Here is an 18,335-nt window from a genome sequence, read left to right as displayed (position 1 = left end):
TTACATAAGCAATATAGAGTATAAGTTAAATGGACACCAGTAAAGATGATATGCCAGAAATGTAATATTTAGTTGATATAGTGAAGCCTAGAAGAGAGTGAAAGTATATATACAAGGGACAAAATAAGTTTGATATGAGTAGGGGGAAAATGGACAAGGGGTTGGAAAACTGTTGGAAGTCAACAAAAAGGGGGGGGAAGGGAGGGGTTAGAATAAAGATAGGTAAAGGAAATTGATTGTATGAAGTATGGAATATAATGATGTCTAATCCAATAAAAAAAATTTCAAAAAAAAAAAGATTCTTAAGGAAATATAAGAAGTATAACTGATTTTTAAGAAATATTATTTATTTCTAAAGAATTTTATGTGTAAATTCTGTATAAACCATGTTTTACGTGCTGTAATTTTGTGTGTCGGTTTTGGATGTTCTGTGCTGGTCCTAGACCGTAATAAATATTGTTATCGTTATATATTTGTTTCTAGTCCTTTGAAAGGAAGGTGATATGGTATAACCCTATTACAGATCTTGGCAGCTATGCAGGGTTGGTACTTGGATGGGGGTCCACCGGGCAACAGTAAATGACCCCTACTCTTCCCTTGCCTTGAAAGCCCCTTGCCGGAGTTGCCATAAGTGAGTGCAACTTGACAGCACACATGTGTGTATCTAGCCATTGATACATGTCTTTTCCCCTCCATCCTTTTCTATGACAACACCCCATGCAATAGGTTGGGTTGAAAGGGTCACTGGCAAAAGGTCACCCAATGAGTTTCAGGGTCTCCAGGCCCGAGTCAAGCCAAGGAAAGTGAAGATCCTCCTCTGAGATGCTCCCGGTCCCCTCACCACGTCCAAGGAGTTCAGAGAGGGAAAACTATACTCATAGGAGAGAAGCTGGGGGACAAACTCAACCAGTCAAACAATGAGGTTTTATGAGTCAAACAAGGCATAAAAGCAATAGCTGCCGCTTGTTTTGTGTCCTTCATTTTCTGAATGGCCGCCCAGGTCAATCACATATCGTCTCTTTGATATAAGCTGAAGTTAGGACCCTGGAGAGATTCCAGTGAAAAGGTAAAGAACAGGATCTGTAACTAGTAAGATGGAAATGTATTCTTTCTTTTGTGAGTGTTTGTCTTTTTTGGAATTTGTCTCAGTGGCTCATCCAGTATCTTCATTCAAGCTTGACAAGTAGCAGAAGGGCTGGAGGCAGTGACATGGAGGGTGGGGTGGGAGCAATGTCAGGGACATCACTATATCCTTTCTGGGTACAACCTAGAATTGACAGAGGGTAGCTCTAGAAGTTGCCAGAAACTGTATGGTTTTACCATAGAGTTTGACAACAGAGTTTTACCATAGAGTTTCTGACAATTCCTAGAATGGCTGTCTTTCAATTCCAGGTTGTACCTGGAAGTGACATAGTGATGTCAGAAGAATCCCTTTTTTAATTCACCCTGCCACTTAGAGTGGTGGTGAGCGAAGGAATTTGCCCGCAGGAGGCCTCTTGTTATAGAGGGAGGCAAGCCTACCCGCTCCCCAACTTTTCCCCAGCTGGGAAGACTGGGATCCTTCCCTCAGATAATGACAAAGGCCAGAAGGGAAGACACCTTCCTAAGCTTTTCAGGGATGCCATTCTACAGAGTCAAAGCCAAAAAACCAATCTGTTGTGCAGGCAGTTCTAAAATTCTAATCTACAGGAAGGGACACGTAAGGAAGAATTATTTGCAAGATCTGTTGCTGCACACGTTTGTGTGCCTTAAATTACATGCAGCTCCTCATCACGCTGCCTTGTCAACTTATGTGCTAGGCTAGAATCCAGAAGCTTGCAAAAGGATGTGCTCTGGGGTGACAGCTGTCCTTGAGAAATGACACATTGATTGAACAGAGAGACAATCACTGGCTTTATGTCACTCCTTTTCCTTGCTCCTTTCCCTTTGCAACTTGTAAGAAAAAGTAAATCCTTAGGGCGTGCCGGAATGCTTCATCATTTCCCAGCAATTGCAGCCACAGAATGACAGCTTCATGCATGCTGTTGTTGAGCAATGCTCCATATGCGATTATGGAAGAAAGTCAGCTTCGAGGCTGATCCAAAAAGGCAGAGAACGCTGGAGATGTTTACTCAGATGGCGAGCTGATACATAAATGCATACTGAGGATCTCTTGACATTCATTGGGGCCAACTATTAATCCTTATCTCCTCCTTCTCTTAAGAATCACATGGCATCCTTCATGGTGCTCCCTTCCCAATTTTATTCTGACCACAACCACGTAAACTAGGCTAGGTCTAAGGATCCTCTTCCCTGGTGCGGTCAGGGGATCCCCTGCTTTCACCGTCTACCTCCCGCCTCAATTTATCTGGCCAGTGGGGAAGGAAGGCACTGACGTCACTGAAGTCATCACACCACCCCAAGAGCACTCCTGTATTCCACTGCAGGCTGATTTGGGCCCCAAATGGGCCAAATTGGGTCCATCTGAGGCCCAAATTGGCCTGCTGATCAATGTAGGCGCACTCCTGCACCTGCATGATGATGTCACCGGAAGTGCCATCACCAGAAGTGACATCATTGTGCAGCTATGTCATTAGGACAGAAAGAAGGAGGTAAAAGCCAGGTCACCCCCCTCCAGGCCCACCGGGAGGGTAAGGAGACCTGACAACTCAAGCTAGGTCTGAGGTGGAGGGGTGGAGGAAGGGCCAGAATAGGGACAACGAGACAGATTCATTGTCAAGCAGAGACTTGAACTTGGGACTCCCAGATCCCAATTTATAATAATAATAACAACATTCAATTTATATACCGCCCTTCAGGATGACTTAACACCCACTCAGAGCGGTTTACAAGGTATGTCATCATTATACCCACAACAAAACACCCTGTGAGGCGGGTGGGGCTGAGATCGCTCTGAGAGAGCTGTGACTGACCCAAGGTCACCCAGCTGGCTTCAAGTGGAGGTCTGTGGAATCAAACCCGGTTCTCCAGATTAGAGTCCCGTGCTCTTAACCACTACACCAAACTGGTTCTCTGGTTTCCAACCAGATCTCGAAATTGTACCCCGCACTGGCTACCAATGCCATATGGGAAAGGAAGTAGCAAAGACTGCACCCCTTACACAACATTTTGTAGATCATCATAACACCGAGAGACAATTTAGATTCTCGGTTCTACAGGTCATTAAAAAAGATAGATCTAGGGATCACAACAAGGAGCTTATGAGAAGGGAGGCGTACTGGACTTTTGAGTTAGATTGTTTGGGACCTTTTGGTCTGAACACTCTCATTGACTATTCTGGGTTTGTGTAACAACATCATCTTGAGCTATTGCTGTTAGTAACTTGATATTCATACTGGTGTAGAATTTAGAGCTATGAAAATCGGAACATGTAGCTTTAAGAGTTCATTTCATGATTCACTTTAAATACCCGGTTCATAGACCATTTACGTACCAGCTTTTGACCATGCAGGAGATGCGGTCGTGAAATTTGTCAGCTGGTACAGAGTGAGTAATTATGTATTTGGATTGATGTTGTAAAAAGGATGTTACTTAGATTTATGTTGCAAAAAGGTGGTCAGTATGAGATGTTATGCATTTGATGTTTTTTGGCAGAAAAATAATTCCCGTGAACAAGAGGGCAGCGAAACAGGAAGGTATCCGGAATCCTGTTGGGATACCATTATCATTTGCATTCATCCCGCATTTGTGGGGACCATCATCCAACTTCTACCACTAAAGGAAATTACACCAGGACTTTTGTGGCGTTTTCTGTTTATGGACTGGCTAACTTATAATTGGAGAAGAGTCGCATTAATTCCTACAGTTCCGTTGGACGCCAAATACAGGCGCAATTGTTTATGTATTATTGTACTTTGTTTCCTGTTGGTGTTTTTACACCTGATGTATAAATAGTGGTCAAAACGTTTATTTTTCAATACGGGGACTTTTGTCTTTTCTGGCTTCAAGTGGAGGTCTGTGGAATCAATCCCGGTTCTCCAGATTAAAGTCCCGCGCTCTTAACCACTACACCAAACTGATTCTCTGGTTTCCATCCAGATCTCGAAACTGTACCCCACACTGGCTACCAATGCCATATGGGACAGGAAGTAGCAAAGATTGGAAAGCAAAATGGCCATTAAGAAATGTTGCTTTGATATCCTCCTGAATGTATCTGGCTGACCACTGTGAGAAATAGGATGCTTGAGCATTCGTTTCATCGTTTCATCTCTTCTCCTTTTTCCTCCAAGTCCTCCTTTCCCGTAGGAGCTTTCTTCTTTTAAAAGAAGATAGATAGGCAGGGCTTGTGGGAGGAGTTATCCAACTGCTACCCTCACTCTCTGTTCTTGCACTCCTTGCCCAAGAGGGGAGACTAGGGCTGTCCAACCAAGTGGGGTCTTTCGTTCTCCCAGAATTATGACAGATCTACAACTGATCCACAGACTAGAGAAATCAGGGTTCTGGAGGAAACAGCAGATTCAGTGACATCACATCCTCCCTTCCTCTAATCTTCCATTTCCAGAGTCTTGCCCCAAATCTCCAACCTGGAGCTAGCAACCCTGGGAGAGGCTGACACTTTGCATGCCAGTGATATGAAGATTTCGGGAGTTCCACAACTTCCTATAGGCATCATTTCCCTTTTGAGGCCCCACCCCCAGATCACAAGGAATTTCTCAACCCAGTTGGCACCCTCAGTGGTAGGGATCTCCACTCTAGAATTCCTGGTGCTTTAAATGTTACTTGATATGCCTGGCATATCATCATCAGTAGCATCACAACTCTCATATGTAATTAGTACTGGCAGGGCTCATTTTGAGGGGGAACGCACAGGAATGCAGATCTGGCAGTTCCCCAAAGAGCCACAAAAAGAGAAAAGGGTCCCAACAAAGCCAATTACCACCAAGGGCAAGATGCCCTAGGAACCCAATAAATCAATAAATTATTTACTCAAAATCTTATTATTCGTGTCTTGCTCACCATGTGAATAAAAGTTATACAATCAGTCAAATATTCACAATGTGTACATATACAATTACATAAATACACACATATGTCCCATAATAGCTGCAAAGAGACAATGATAATTCTATAACTTCCTATACAAATTTGCTGGAGTAATGACAGTTCTTGGAATGATTCTTCCTCGTGTCCTCACACTCCAAATGTGTGGTGATGCCAAACTCTCGGCCAGTTTGGGCCTGTTTCGGCCTGGATTGGGGCCCAAATGGCCCGGATCAGGCCTCTGACAGGTGGTGGATCACTCTCCCGCTCAGCATACTCTTAGGCCTCTGACAGGTGGTGGATCACTCTCCCATTCAGCATACTCTTAGGCCTCTGAGTGGTGGTGGATCACTCTCCCGCTCAGCATACTTTTTTCCTCTTGGAGGAAAAAAGAGAAGAGCTGAAATGGTGAAATGAATGCTCAAGCAGCAGGAGATCCTGGCCATTTTGGGCCCCTTTTCAACCATTTTCAGCCATTTTGGGCCCAATTTCAGCCCTGAATGGACAGGATTGGGTCCAAAACAGCCAGGATAGGTGATGTCAGGGGGTGTGGCATATGCAAATCCATTATGCTAATGACACACTTCTGGTGATGTCAAGGGGTGTAGCATGTGCTAATGAGTTATGCTAATGAGTTCCTCCAGCTCTTTTTCTATGGAATGACCCCTGACTGGGATGTGAGTAACCAGTAGATCTTAGATCTTGTCAGGAGCAGCCCATGACATGAAAGATTCAGCTGTAGTCTCTGGACCTGCTGGGGTGTGTGTGTGTACTTCCTTAAATTCCAAAGTTGGCAGTGTACAACATAGCAGAGAGTTTTGAGGATCTTCTGGGGTTTGGCCACGCCCATGAGACCTCAGTGTAGCCCCTGTTTATTGTGAATGTGACCTTGAGAGGGCTGGCTAATGCTGCTAAAAAAATGAGGCTGCAATATGGCCTACCCCTCCCGCCAAGCCACTCCTGCCCTACATTTTCTCAGCTCCACTCCCCAAAGCTTCTTCCACCAGCTCCATTCCTAGAGACCGCCCCTATCAGCTGTGATTGTTAAACAGAAGCTCCATGCTTAGAAGCAGTGAACTTCTAAATACCTAAAGGATGTTACACTCATTCCTTGCACAATTCCCCTGCACAGTTCCCAAACATAATGCTGGGCTACGCTGAAGCAAATGGCTTAGCCAAGCAGGAATGGGTACAGTTCACCTCCTCCCCCTCCCCCTCCTCCAATGTTTGACTGCCATGTGGAATCTAGTAAGGCTAGAATGGAACATTCATGATTCCCATCATAGTCTTTCAGGAATCACAAGTCATTTGTAGCTCTTCCCCCACCCTCTGTCACAAGTAGATAAGACTGTAGGATCCAGCCCAAAGCGATGGGAGGAGAAATCAAAACCAGGACACTTGAGCTGTGAGGAAGTCTAAGGTTTTAATACAGAAGGAAAGGCAGGTTATCCCACAGGGGGAGCAAAGCAATGCTACGTACAGAACATACAACAGAAACACAAGACCCACTGCGTGGTTTCTCATTAGGTGATGCCAAAATGAGCTCTACCTTCATCTCTTCTCTGCGGCAATCCATCATTCTATTTGGGGCTCAGGAAAACCCCTGGAGACCCATCCAGTTTCTGCCATGGCCATTATCAGTTAAAGCCAACAGGAAAAAAGGACCAAGGCTAAACGTTATTAGAACTTGGCATTTATAGGATGTAGAACCACCCCACACCCCTTTTCTCCTTACGACGATCTGAATAAATAGGCCAGCATAACTATAACTGTAGGCCTCAGGGAGGGCAGGAAGAGAGTTGGCTACCTAATGCCAAAAGAGAGTGCAGAAGGGTTGGGCTGCAGCTGTATCTTTTTGAGGCCACCTTGATTTGCATTTGGAGTCATCAGTCCCTTGTACTAACTAAGCAGAGCCAACAGGCTTTGGAGCAAGACGGGGAATAGAAAGGGAGGGACAGCTATCAATTTCAGGGGAAGTGAAACGTAAGAATGGTATTTTGAGTCTGCTTTCCAGAGGAGCTGAGCAACCACAATTTCACCTGACATTGTGGGCCCTTAGTTCTTCTGAAATCCAGGGGCAACCATCAGTTGTTATTTTGAAGCTGTACTCTTGATCGCTTTGGGCCATTTTCACTAACCCCTGACTCCTGTGCCAGGTGCGCATCTCACACCCCATCCACAGTTGCCAAAGCCTCCGTACCCTCCGCACCCTCCGTAGCCCCAAAGGCCCCCATAGCCCCCATAGCCCCAATCACAGCCGTAGCCACAGGGGGCATTACAGTTCACAGCCAAACTATCATTGGAGCAGCTGAGGATGGCTCCTGGCTGAGTGATGCAGAAGGGGGGTTGCTGGATGACTGCGCACTGCGGGGGGCACTGCGATACGCAGGTGAAGCCACAAGGTCCGCAATCGTAAGGCATCTTTCTGCTGGAGATCAGGATCTGAAATGATACATTTAAGTGTACAATAAGTGGAATGCCCCAGAGTCATCAGAATAACTTTCATTCAAATCGAAATTGTAGGGAAAAAAATAATTATCTACAGGGCCGTACTTAGTAATGTTACGCGGATAGCCAGCTCTTGCTCCTCTTTTCATTTGCTTAAACATTTATAAGGTTGCCTTTCTGTCGGGCAACTGGGAACCAAAGTAGTTCAATTCTACAATGCTTCACTTTAGCTGAATAATAATAATTTTAAAAGTCTGTCCAACAGGGATGCGCTGCTCAGGATAAATTACAACAATTTCCCCCTCTCTTCATTAAGATGGTGATTTTACTGTACTAGAGCTGCTGAAAGGAGCAGCGACTGTGCCACTCTGATGAGCCTGCTGCCCCCACCAAGCCTCTGAGCAAAATAATATCAGTTTTTTCATCTAATGTTTTTCATCTAATTCCAAACCAGGCCATAAAGAGTGTACAAATCAATTTAAAAAAAAACAACGGAGGTAGTAACAGAAAGGGTTGATTTCTCTAGAAACCTGAAGAAACCCTCAGGATATAACTTCAGTCCTGTCTAGGAATTGCTGGAAGCTCTATTGTTTTACCATAGAGTTTCCAGGGATTCTTAGAGAGTTGCTAGAGCCGGTGTGGTGTAGTGGTGAGAGGAAAGGACTAGGATCTGTATGACCTAGGTATGATTCCCCCCTCTGCCATGGAAACTTGCTGAGTGATCTTGGCCCAGGCACACTCTCACCCTGACCTACCTCACAAGGTTGTTGTGCGAGAAAACAAGGAAGAGAGGAGAATGATGTAAGCCACTTTGGGTCCCTGTTCGGGAGAAGGGCTTGGCATAAATGAAATGAAATTCAATTTAAAAGAAATAAAAAAAACATGTCCACGTTTTTCTTTGAAGCAACATCATACCATCAGTCTGATGGTCATGTTTTCATATTTTTTCTCCTACTGGCACTCAACTCTACCCTTGTAAATCCTGGAGGGCCCCCATGTGTATTTCATAATTCATTTTCCAAATGAACCATGCCATTATTCGACATTGCCTTAACAAATGTCAATATACTTTGAACCTCTATGAAGGACGAGCTCCTATCAGCCCCATATGAGATATGCCTCTGCTATACGGGAAAATTGCACAGGCCCATTTTACTCTACACGATGTCTACAATATCATGGCCATAATAAGCTAAGCAAACCAATATTAGACCTGGTAAAGATAATCTTGTATGTGATAGTAGCCGCTAGTGACTGTCGCCCACATCTACAATAAAATAATCCTCGTTGTGCTGCTCTGACCTAGATAGCCCAGGTGAACTTGATCTCATCAGATCTCTGAAGCTAAGCAGGGTTGGCCTTTGTTAGTAATTAGATGAGAGACCTCCAACTAAAACTAGGGCTGCAGAGGTAAGCAATGGCAAACTACCTCTGTTAGTCTCTTACTATCTCCAAGTCTCTCTACATGAGACACCTCGGCACATGTTTGTCAAGTGTAGGGAGGTGCAATGTTATCTGGGAAGCGTAGTTTAAAAAGACAGAGCTGGCAAAGATTACTCCTCAGCGGGTTTGTTCATTTCATCTTCAACCCCCTGAAGGCTCTGTCAATTTCACCTCTCCTGTTTAAAACTGTGTGGGATCGCAACCAGAGGGCAGCAAGGAATGGGAATGGGTTGGAGCTGCCTTCCAGAGCTGGGCTTGGACTGGACAGGTTACAATGGGCTGAAGTTCCCCTTCTGGCATTTCACAGCCCCTTCATACAGCTCCAGTGGATAGGAAAGCCTTTTCCCTGCTGTTGGCTCTGTCTTTTTAAACTTGTATCTAGAACATCTCAGGTTCTCTTGGCATCTCCTTTTAAAAGCTCTTAGGCAGCAAGTACTAGGAAAGAAAGACTTTTGCTCTGTGAAAACTAGGAGAGCCACTGCCAGTTAGCGGCAACAAAACTAAGCTTGATAGACCCGTACTTTGACTCAATATAGGTTTCTGAATGACCAAGATGAGGGATGGAGGGCATACATACCTGATTCTCTGAGGAGAGAAGACTCAAGTAGAAGTTAGCAGGAAGGAGAGAGAAGGTGTCTGAAATTTTTCGGATTTGCAAGCCCTTTTATACCATCTCAGGGCGCTTGGGTATCATTTTGGGGCACCAGGAACTAATGATTATGTGACCAAAATGATCACTCCTGTGGGCTTTCTACACCCAGCGCATAATTGCCACTTCACTGTTTGTGATAATTAGTCTATCACCTGCTCACCCATAACTCTGTCTGCATCCAAATAGGTTTTCTTTTGGTTTAGAGCTTAACGAGCAAGTTTAATATCTTCTCAACATCATCAGTTGGCTGTAGAAGAGGCAGTTGATGCTTTCTAGCATCATATAGTCAACCACATGCAAATTAAGACCTAATAAAAGCGGTTGAAAAGAAACACCTTGAGAGACTAATAATTAATAACCCTGGCTAAACTATGACATAGTTGTGTATGGAATACCATTTCAAATCTTGCTTACTCAAATTGAAACAATGCTTTCTTGACCAATAGGAAAGGTTGAAAGAATGGGAAACAGGACTAAGTTACCAAAGATGGAGAGAGGGAGGTGCTGTGTGAACATCAAAGGAGTAGAATAACATTGGCCCATCTAGTCCAACCTTCTGTTCTAAATACTGGGCCAGGCAGACGCCTTTGGTAGCAGAAAAACTAGATGAAAAAAATCTTCCCATGTTGTTTCTTCCCAGAATTTTATATGTGGGAGTATACTATATGTTTTGGCCTGCTCTTGGAACACAAGGTGTTAAAACGGAGGCCAGAGTTTTTCAACCAGACCTGTGCATGTTTTGTGTCGCATGAGCCTCTCTCAATGATTTGACAAATGTTTACATCCTCATGTTCCAGGAGCCACACTTTCCACAACTTACAGTCATTAATTAGTACCCCCTGCCCCAAATTTCAACTGCTATGGAAATTACCAGTTTTTACTTCTTTTTAACTTTGTGGGTAGGTGGGGTGAGGGATAATGGATTAAGGATCACAGGATGTCATGTTATAGGGGTTCCTTAATCCTCTACAAGGGCTCAAAAGAGCAATTAACGTATGTCAACTTAACCGGTAATATTGTTAAGTTTGCACTGCAAGGAGGAAATGAACAACTAGTAGGAGACAGAATCAAGAATCTAGGTGATTTTCACAGTCTGGAAAACTGGGCTGAAACCAACACAATGAATTTCAACAGATACAAATTTAAAGTTTTGTGTTTACGTTGGGAAAATCAAAGGCATATTTATTTATTTATTTTATTTTTCACCCGCCCTCCCCGCAAGTGGGCTCAGGGCGAGTTACAACATTGATTAAAAGACAACATTTATAAAAACAGATAAAATACTATGCCCCTTTTGGGGCAACCAGCGGGAGTGGACTCTCCATACCCCTTGCAGAGAGAGACCAGTGGAACGCTCAACAATGATGGGCTAAAATTAGCCTCCACCATATGCCTGGTGGAACATCTCTGTCTTACAGGCCCACATAAATGATACAAGATCCTGTTGGGCCTGAGTGTCCTCAGACAGAGAATTCCAGCAAGTTGGGGCCAGGACCGAAAAGGCCCTGGCCCCGGTAGATCCCAGCCGAGCCTCCCTAGGGCCAGGGACCACCAAGAGATGTTTTCTGGTTGAACGAAGTGCTCTCTGGGGCACATACATGGAGAGACGGTCCCCTTATAGGATAGGGGAGACTTTTCTTGGCAGCAGTACATGTGAAAAGGATCTAGGAAGCTTAGTAGATGCAGTAGCTAAAAAGCAAATGTGGTTTCAGGCTGTATCAATAGTATATTGTCCTGATCACGCAAAGTGATGGTATTTCTTTACTCTGCTCTGGTTAGACCTAAATTGGAGTACTGTGTTCAGTTTTGGGTGCCACAATTTAAGAAGGATGTTGACATGCTGGAATGTTTCCAAAGAAGGGCAGCGAAGATGGTGAGGGGTCTTGGGACCTAGTCTACCTCAGTTTTGTGCAACTGTCTGAGGTAGAAAAATAAATCAGTGTTCTCAAATGAAAAATGCACTCGCTGCCTACATCCTGGCGATGATCTCTGTTCCCCCATCAACAAATGCAGACCATTTGGTGTGCCAGCCTTAGACATGTAGTTGGCTGAAAAATCCTGCAAGCCTTCTGATAGTTTAAGGCTGCCAACCTCTCCCAGAATTACAACTGATCTCCGAGCCATAGTGATCGGTTTCCCTGGAGGAAATGGCAGCTTCTCACGGAGGACTCTGTGTCATCCCATCTCTGCTGAGCCCCCTCAATTCCCCAAACTTTGCCCTCCTTAGGCTCTGCCCCAAATCTCTTGGACGTTCCCATACTTTTTAGTAGACAATTTCCTTGCAGCTGAAGTTTGCTTACCTGTGCATTTCAGAGGAGCAATAAAAATGGTGCTTAAGGAAGGAGGGGCAGGAAGGAACGATAGAGGCCACGTCAGGTCTCTTCCAAATGGAAGCTTTCAAAAGGCTTCATAAACAGCCATTAAGCATTTATAGGACCTGAACCCTTGTATTGTTTCACAAATTGTTTATAGACATTCATGGAGCGTCTTTAACAAAAACAACAACAAGAAAACCACAATATGCATCCACTAATTGGGTCACTGTTTATAGGCTCCATTTTGGGAGACATTTTATGTTGGGGTTCTTCCCCTCTCCCTGTGTTAATAGGATGCTTCTTCGTTGTTTGTGGTGCATCGACATGCCTCAGAGCCAGGTGACCAGTCGCACTTGCCACGTGTGATCGGCACATGAGAATTCTCTTGGCTCCCCCTCTGACAGGCAAAGAAAAGAAAAATGGAAGGGGATCAGGATTGAATGGCGAGGGAAGGAAAAGCCCCCCCCCTACTGTAAAACATGAAACCATTGAGCCATTCTATGAATTTATTGTCTCTTAGTACTTTCCTTAGCAACAATGTTCCCCTGCTCATCCACTCTTGTGCCATCAAGGAAATTGATGGGATAGAATGTTTTGTTAGCCTGGTGTTTTTCAGAACTGGAAACCATGCTCTGTTCATTCTTAAGGTTTCTTCTTTCCTGTTGAAGTTTTGCTTATGCTTGTGAATTTCAATGGCTTCCCTGTGCAGTCTGACAAAGTAGTTGGAAGTGTTGTCCAGTATTTTGGTGTCCTGGAATAAGATACTGTGCCCTGTTTGAGTTAGGCTATGTTCAGCCACTGCTGATTTTTCAGGTTGTCCAAGTCTGCAGTGTCTTTCCCCGACAATAGCCCTGCAGAGAAGATTAGCACATCAAGTACCAATCCATATGCAAAAGAACCTCCTCAGGATACAGTGAAGCCTCCCGCCATTAGCATTCCACACCCTGGGAAACTCTTACAGGATGACTCAACTCAACCCCACCCCTCCTGAGTAGATACAAATGACCTACATCTTTTCCACACTGTGACACTGAGAGATCTCTGTCTTTTGGTGCTACACCTCTGAAGATGCCAGCCACAGCTGCTGGCGAAACGTCAGGAACTACAATGCCAAGACCACGGCAATACAGCCCGGAAAACCCACAACAACCAACTTTTTCATGGTCAGAGTAGTTCATAGGTGGAATCAGCTGCCTAGAGAGGTGGTGAGCTCCCCTTCCCTGGCAGTTTTCAAGAAGAGGCTGGATGAATATTTGTCAGGGATGTTTTAGGCTCATCCTGCATTGGGCATGGGGTTGGACTAGAAGGTCTGTATGGCCCCTTCCGTTACAACTCTTTGGTTCTGTGATTCTGTGTATTTTAAATGCTGTTTTAAATTTAAATTGTTTTCAATTCTTTGTTAGTGTTTTAATGTTTACTGTGTTGGGGACCTTGTTTGGGGTGGAAAGTTGGTATACAAATGTTTTAAATAAATAAAATATTTATCCGACTCAGAACTTATCGAGAAACTGCTTGTAGGTCTTAACCCATTGATTACTGCTCCCTGAGCTAGAATTCTCGCTGCAGCATGTAGGATTCTTAAGGAAATATAAGAAGTATAACTGATTTTTAAGAAATATTATTTATTTCTAAAGAATTTTATGTGTAAATTCTGTATAAACCATGTTTTACGTGCTGTAATTTTGTGTGTCGGTTTTGGATGTTCTGTGCTGGTCCTAGACCGTAATAAATATTGTTATCGTTATATATCTGTATCTAGTCCTTTGAAAGGAAGGTGATATGGTATAACCCTATTACAGATCTTGGCAGCTATGCAGGGTTGGTACTTGGATGGGGGACCACCGGGCAACAGTAAATGACCCCTACTCTTCCCTTGCCTTGAAAGCCCCTTGCCGGAGTTGCCATAAGTGAGTGCAACTTGACAGCACACATGTGTGTATCTAGCCATTGATACATGTCTTTTCCCCTCCATTCTTTTCTCTGACAACACCCCACGCAATAGGTTGGGTTGAAAGGGTCACTGGCAAAAGATCACCCAATGAGTTTCATGGTCTCCAGGCCTTAGTCAAGCCAAGGAAAGTGAAGATCCTCCTCTGAGATGCTCCTGGTCCCCTCACCACGTCCAAGGAGTTCAGAGAGGGAAAACTATACTCATAGGAGAGAAGCAGGGGGACAAACTCAACCAGTCAAACAATGAGGTTTTATGAGTCAAAAAAGGCATAAAAGCAATAGCTGCCGCTTGTTTTGTGTCCTTCATTTTCTGAATGGCCGCCCAGGTCAATCACATATCGTCTCTTTGATATATGCTGAAGTTAGGACCCTGGAGAGATTCCAGTGAAAAGGTAAAGAACAGGATCTGTAACTAGTAAGATGGAAATGTATTCTTTCTTTTGTGAGTGTTTGTCTTTTTTGGAATTTGTCTTAGTGGCTCATCCAGTATCTTCATTCAAGCTTGACAAGTAGCAGAAGGGCTGGAGGCAGTGACATGGAGGGTGGGGTGGGAGCAATGTCAGGGACATCACTATATCCTTTCTGGGTACAACCTAGAATTGACAGAGGGTAGCTCTAGAAGTTGCCAGAAACTGTATGGTTTTACCATAGAGTTTGACAACAGAGTTTTACCATAGAGTTTCTGACAATTCCTAGAATGGCTGTCTTTCAATTCCAGGTTGTACCTGGAAGTGACATAGTGATGTCAGAAGAATCCCTTTTTTAATTCACCCTGCCACTTAGAGTGGTGGTGAGCGAAGGAATTTGCCCGCAGGAGGCCTCTTGTTATAGAGGGAGGCAAGCCTACCCGCTCCCCAACTTTTCCCCAGCTGGGAAGACTGGGATCCTTCCCTCAGATAATGACAAAGGCCAGAAGGGAAGACACCTTCCTAAGCTTTTCAGGGATGCCATTCTACAGAGTCAAAGCCAAAAAACCAATCTGTTGTGCAGGCAGTTCTAAAATTCTAATCTACAGGAAGGGACACGTAAGGAAGAATTATTTGCAAGATCTGTTGCTGCACACGTTTGTGTGCCTTAAATTACATGCAGCTCCTCATCACGCTGCCTTGTCAACTTATGTGCTAGGCTAGAATCCAGAAGCTTGCAAAAGGATGTGCCCTGCGGTGACAGCTGTCCTTGAGAAATGACACATTGATTGAACAGAGAGACAATCACTGGCTTTATGTCACTCCTTTCCCTTGCTCCTTTCCCTTTGCAACTTGTAAGAAAAAGTAAATCCTTAGGGCGTGCCGGAATGCTTCATCATTTCCCAGCAATTGCAGCCACAGAATGACAGCTTCATGCATGCTGTTGTTGAGCAATGCTCCATATGCGATTATGGAAGAAAGTCAGCTTCGAGGCTGATCCAAAAAGGCAGAGAATGCTGGAGATGTTTACTCAGATGGCGAGCTGATACATAAGTGCATACTGAGGATCTCTTGACATTCATTGGGGCCAACTATTAATCCTTATCTCCTCCTTCTCTTAAGAATCACATGGCATCCTTCATGGTGCTCCCTTCCCAATTTTATTCTGACCACAACCACGTAAACTGGGCTAGGTCTAAGGATCATCTTCCCTGGTGTGGTCAGGGGATCCCCTGCTTTCACCGTCTACCTCCCGCCTCCATTTATCTGGCCAGTGGGGAAGGAAGGCACTGACGTCACTGAAGTCATCGCACCACCCCAAGAGCACTCCTGTATTCCACTGCAGGCTGATTTGGGCCCCAAATGGGCCAAATTGGGTCCATCTGAGGCCCAAATTGGCCTGCTGATCAATGTAGGCACACTCCTGCACCTGCATGATGATGTCACTGGAAGTGCCATCACCAGAAGTGACATCATTGTGCAGCTATGTCATTAGGACAGAAAGAAGGAGGTAAAAGCCAGGTCACCCCCCTCCAGGCCCACCGGGAGGGTAAGGAGACCTGACAACTCAAGCTAGGCCTGAGGTGGAGGGGTGGAGGAAGGGCCAGAATAGGGACAATGAGACAGATTCATTGTCAAGCAGACACTTGAACTTGGGACTCCCAGATCCCAATTTATAATAATAATAACAACATTCAATTTATATACCGCCCTTCAGGATGACTTAACACCCACTCAGAGCGGTTTACAAAGTATGTCATTATTATCCCCACAACAAAACACCCTGTGAGGCGGGTGGGGCTGAGATCGCTCTGAGAGAGCTGTGACTGACCCAAGGTCACCCAGCTGGCTTCAAGTGGAGGAGTGGGGAATCAAACCCAGTTCTCCAGATTAGAGTCCCGTGCTCTTAACCACTATACCAAACTGGTTCTCTGGTTTCCAACCAGATCTCGAAACTGTACCCCGCACTGGCTACCAATGCCATATGGGAAAGGAAGTAGCAAAGACTGCACCCCTTACACAACATTTTGTAGATCATCATAACACCGAGAGACATTAAAATGACCGAGAGGTCATTAAAAAAGATAGATCTAGGGATCACAACAAGGAACTTATGAGAAGGGAGGCGTACTGGACTTTTGAGTTAGATTGTTTGGGACCTTTTGGTCTGAACACTCTCATTGACTATTCTGGGTTTGTATAACAACATCATCTTGAGCTATTGCTGTTAGTAACTTGATATTCATACTGGTGTAGAATTTAGAGCTGTGAAAATCGGAACATGTAGCTTTAAGAGTTCGTTTCATGATTCACTTTAAATACCCGGTTCATTTACGTACCAGCTTTTGACCATGCAGGAGATGCGGTCGTGAAATTTGTCAGCTGGTACAGAGTGAGTAATTATGTATTTGGATTTATGTTGTAAAAAGGATGTTACTTAGATTTATGTTGCAAAAAGGTGGTCAGTATGAGATGTTATGCATTTGATGTTTTTTGCAGAAAAATAATTCCCGTGAACAAGAGGGCAGCGGAACAGTAAGGTAGCCGGAATCCTGTTGGGATACCATTATCATTTGCTTTCATCCCGCATTTTTGGGGACCATCATCCAACTTCTACCACTAAAAGAAATTACACCAGGACTTTTGTGGCGTTTTCTGTTTATGGACTGGCAAACTTATAATTGGAGAAGAGTCGCATTAATTCCTACAGTTCTGTTGGACGCCAAATACAGGCACAATTGTTTGTTTATATATTATTGTACTTTGTTTCCTGTTGGTGTTTTTACACCTGATATATTAATAGTGGTCAAAACGTTTATTTTTCAATATGGGGACTTTTGTCTTTTCTGGCTTCAAGTGGAGGTCTGTGGAATCAAACCCGGTTCTCCAGATTAGAGTCCCGCGCTCTTAACCATGACACCAAACTGGTTCTCTGGTTTTCAACCAGATCTTGAAACTGTACCCCGCACTGGCTACCAATGCCATACGGGACAGGAAGTAGCAAAGACTGGAAAGCAAAATGGGCATTAAGAAATGTTGCTTTGTTATGCTCCTTAATGTATCTGGCTGACCACTGTGAGAAATAGGATGTTTGAGCATTTGTTTCATCGTTTCATCTCTTCTCTTTTTCCCTCCAAGTCGTCCTTTCCTGTAGGAGCTTTCTTCTCTTAAAAGAAGATAGATAGGCAGGGCTTGTGGGAGGAATTATCCAACTGCTACCCTCACCCTCTGCTCTTGCACTCCTTGCCCAAGAGGGGAGACTAGGGCTGTCCAACCAGGTGGGGTCTTTCGTTCTCCCAGAATTATGACAGATCTACAACTGATCCACGGACTAGAGAAATCAGGGTTCTGGAGGAAACAGCAGATTCAGTGACATCACATCCTCCCTTTCTCAAATCTTCCATTTCCAGACTCTTGCCCCAAATCTCCAACCTGGAGCTAGCAACCCTGGGAGAGGCTGACACCTTGCATGCCAGTGATATGAAGATTTCTGGAGTTCCACAACTTCCTATAGGCATCATATCCCTTTTGAGCTCCCCCCTTCCCCCTCAACTTTGCCCTCCCCAGGCCCCACCCCCAGATCACAAGGAATTTCTCAACCCAGTTGGCCCCCTCCGTGGTTGCGATCTCCACTCTAGAATTCCTGGTGCTTTAAATGTTACTTGATATGCCTGGCATATCATCATCAGTAGCATCACAACTCTCATATGTAGTTAGTACTGGCAGGGCTCATTTTGAGGGGGAACGCACAGGAACGCAGATCTGGCAGTTCCCCAAAGAGGTCATATGTCAGGTGGCCCCGTCCACCTGACTCTCCACCATTTTGGGCCTGTTTCGGCCTGGATTGGGGCCCAAATGGCCCGGATCGGGCCTCTGACAGGTGGTGGATCACTCTCCCGCTCAGCATACTTTTTTCCTCTTGGAGGAAAAAAGAGAAGAGATGAAATGAATGCTCAAGCAGCAGGAGATCCTGGCCATTTGGGGCCCCTTTTCAACCATTTTCAGCCATCTTGGGCCCAATTTCAGCCCTGAATGGACAGGATTGGGTCCAAAACAGCCAGGATAGGTGATGTCAGGGGGTGTGGCATATGCAAAATAGTTATGCTAATGACACACTTCTGGTGATGTCAAGGGGTGTAG

The sequence above is a fragment of the Eublepharis macularius genome, chromosome 1 (genome assembly GCF_028583425.1).
Source record: "Eublepharis macularius isolate TG4126 chromosome 1, MPM_Emac_v1.0, whole genome shotgun sequence".
NCBI classification, from domain to species: domain Eukaryota; kingdom Metazoa; phylum Chordata; class Lepidosauria; order Squamata; family Eublepharidae; genus Eublepharis; species Eublepharis macularius.
This window is presented reverse-complemented; position numbering follows the sequence as displayed.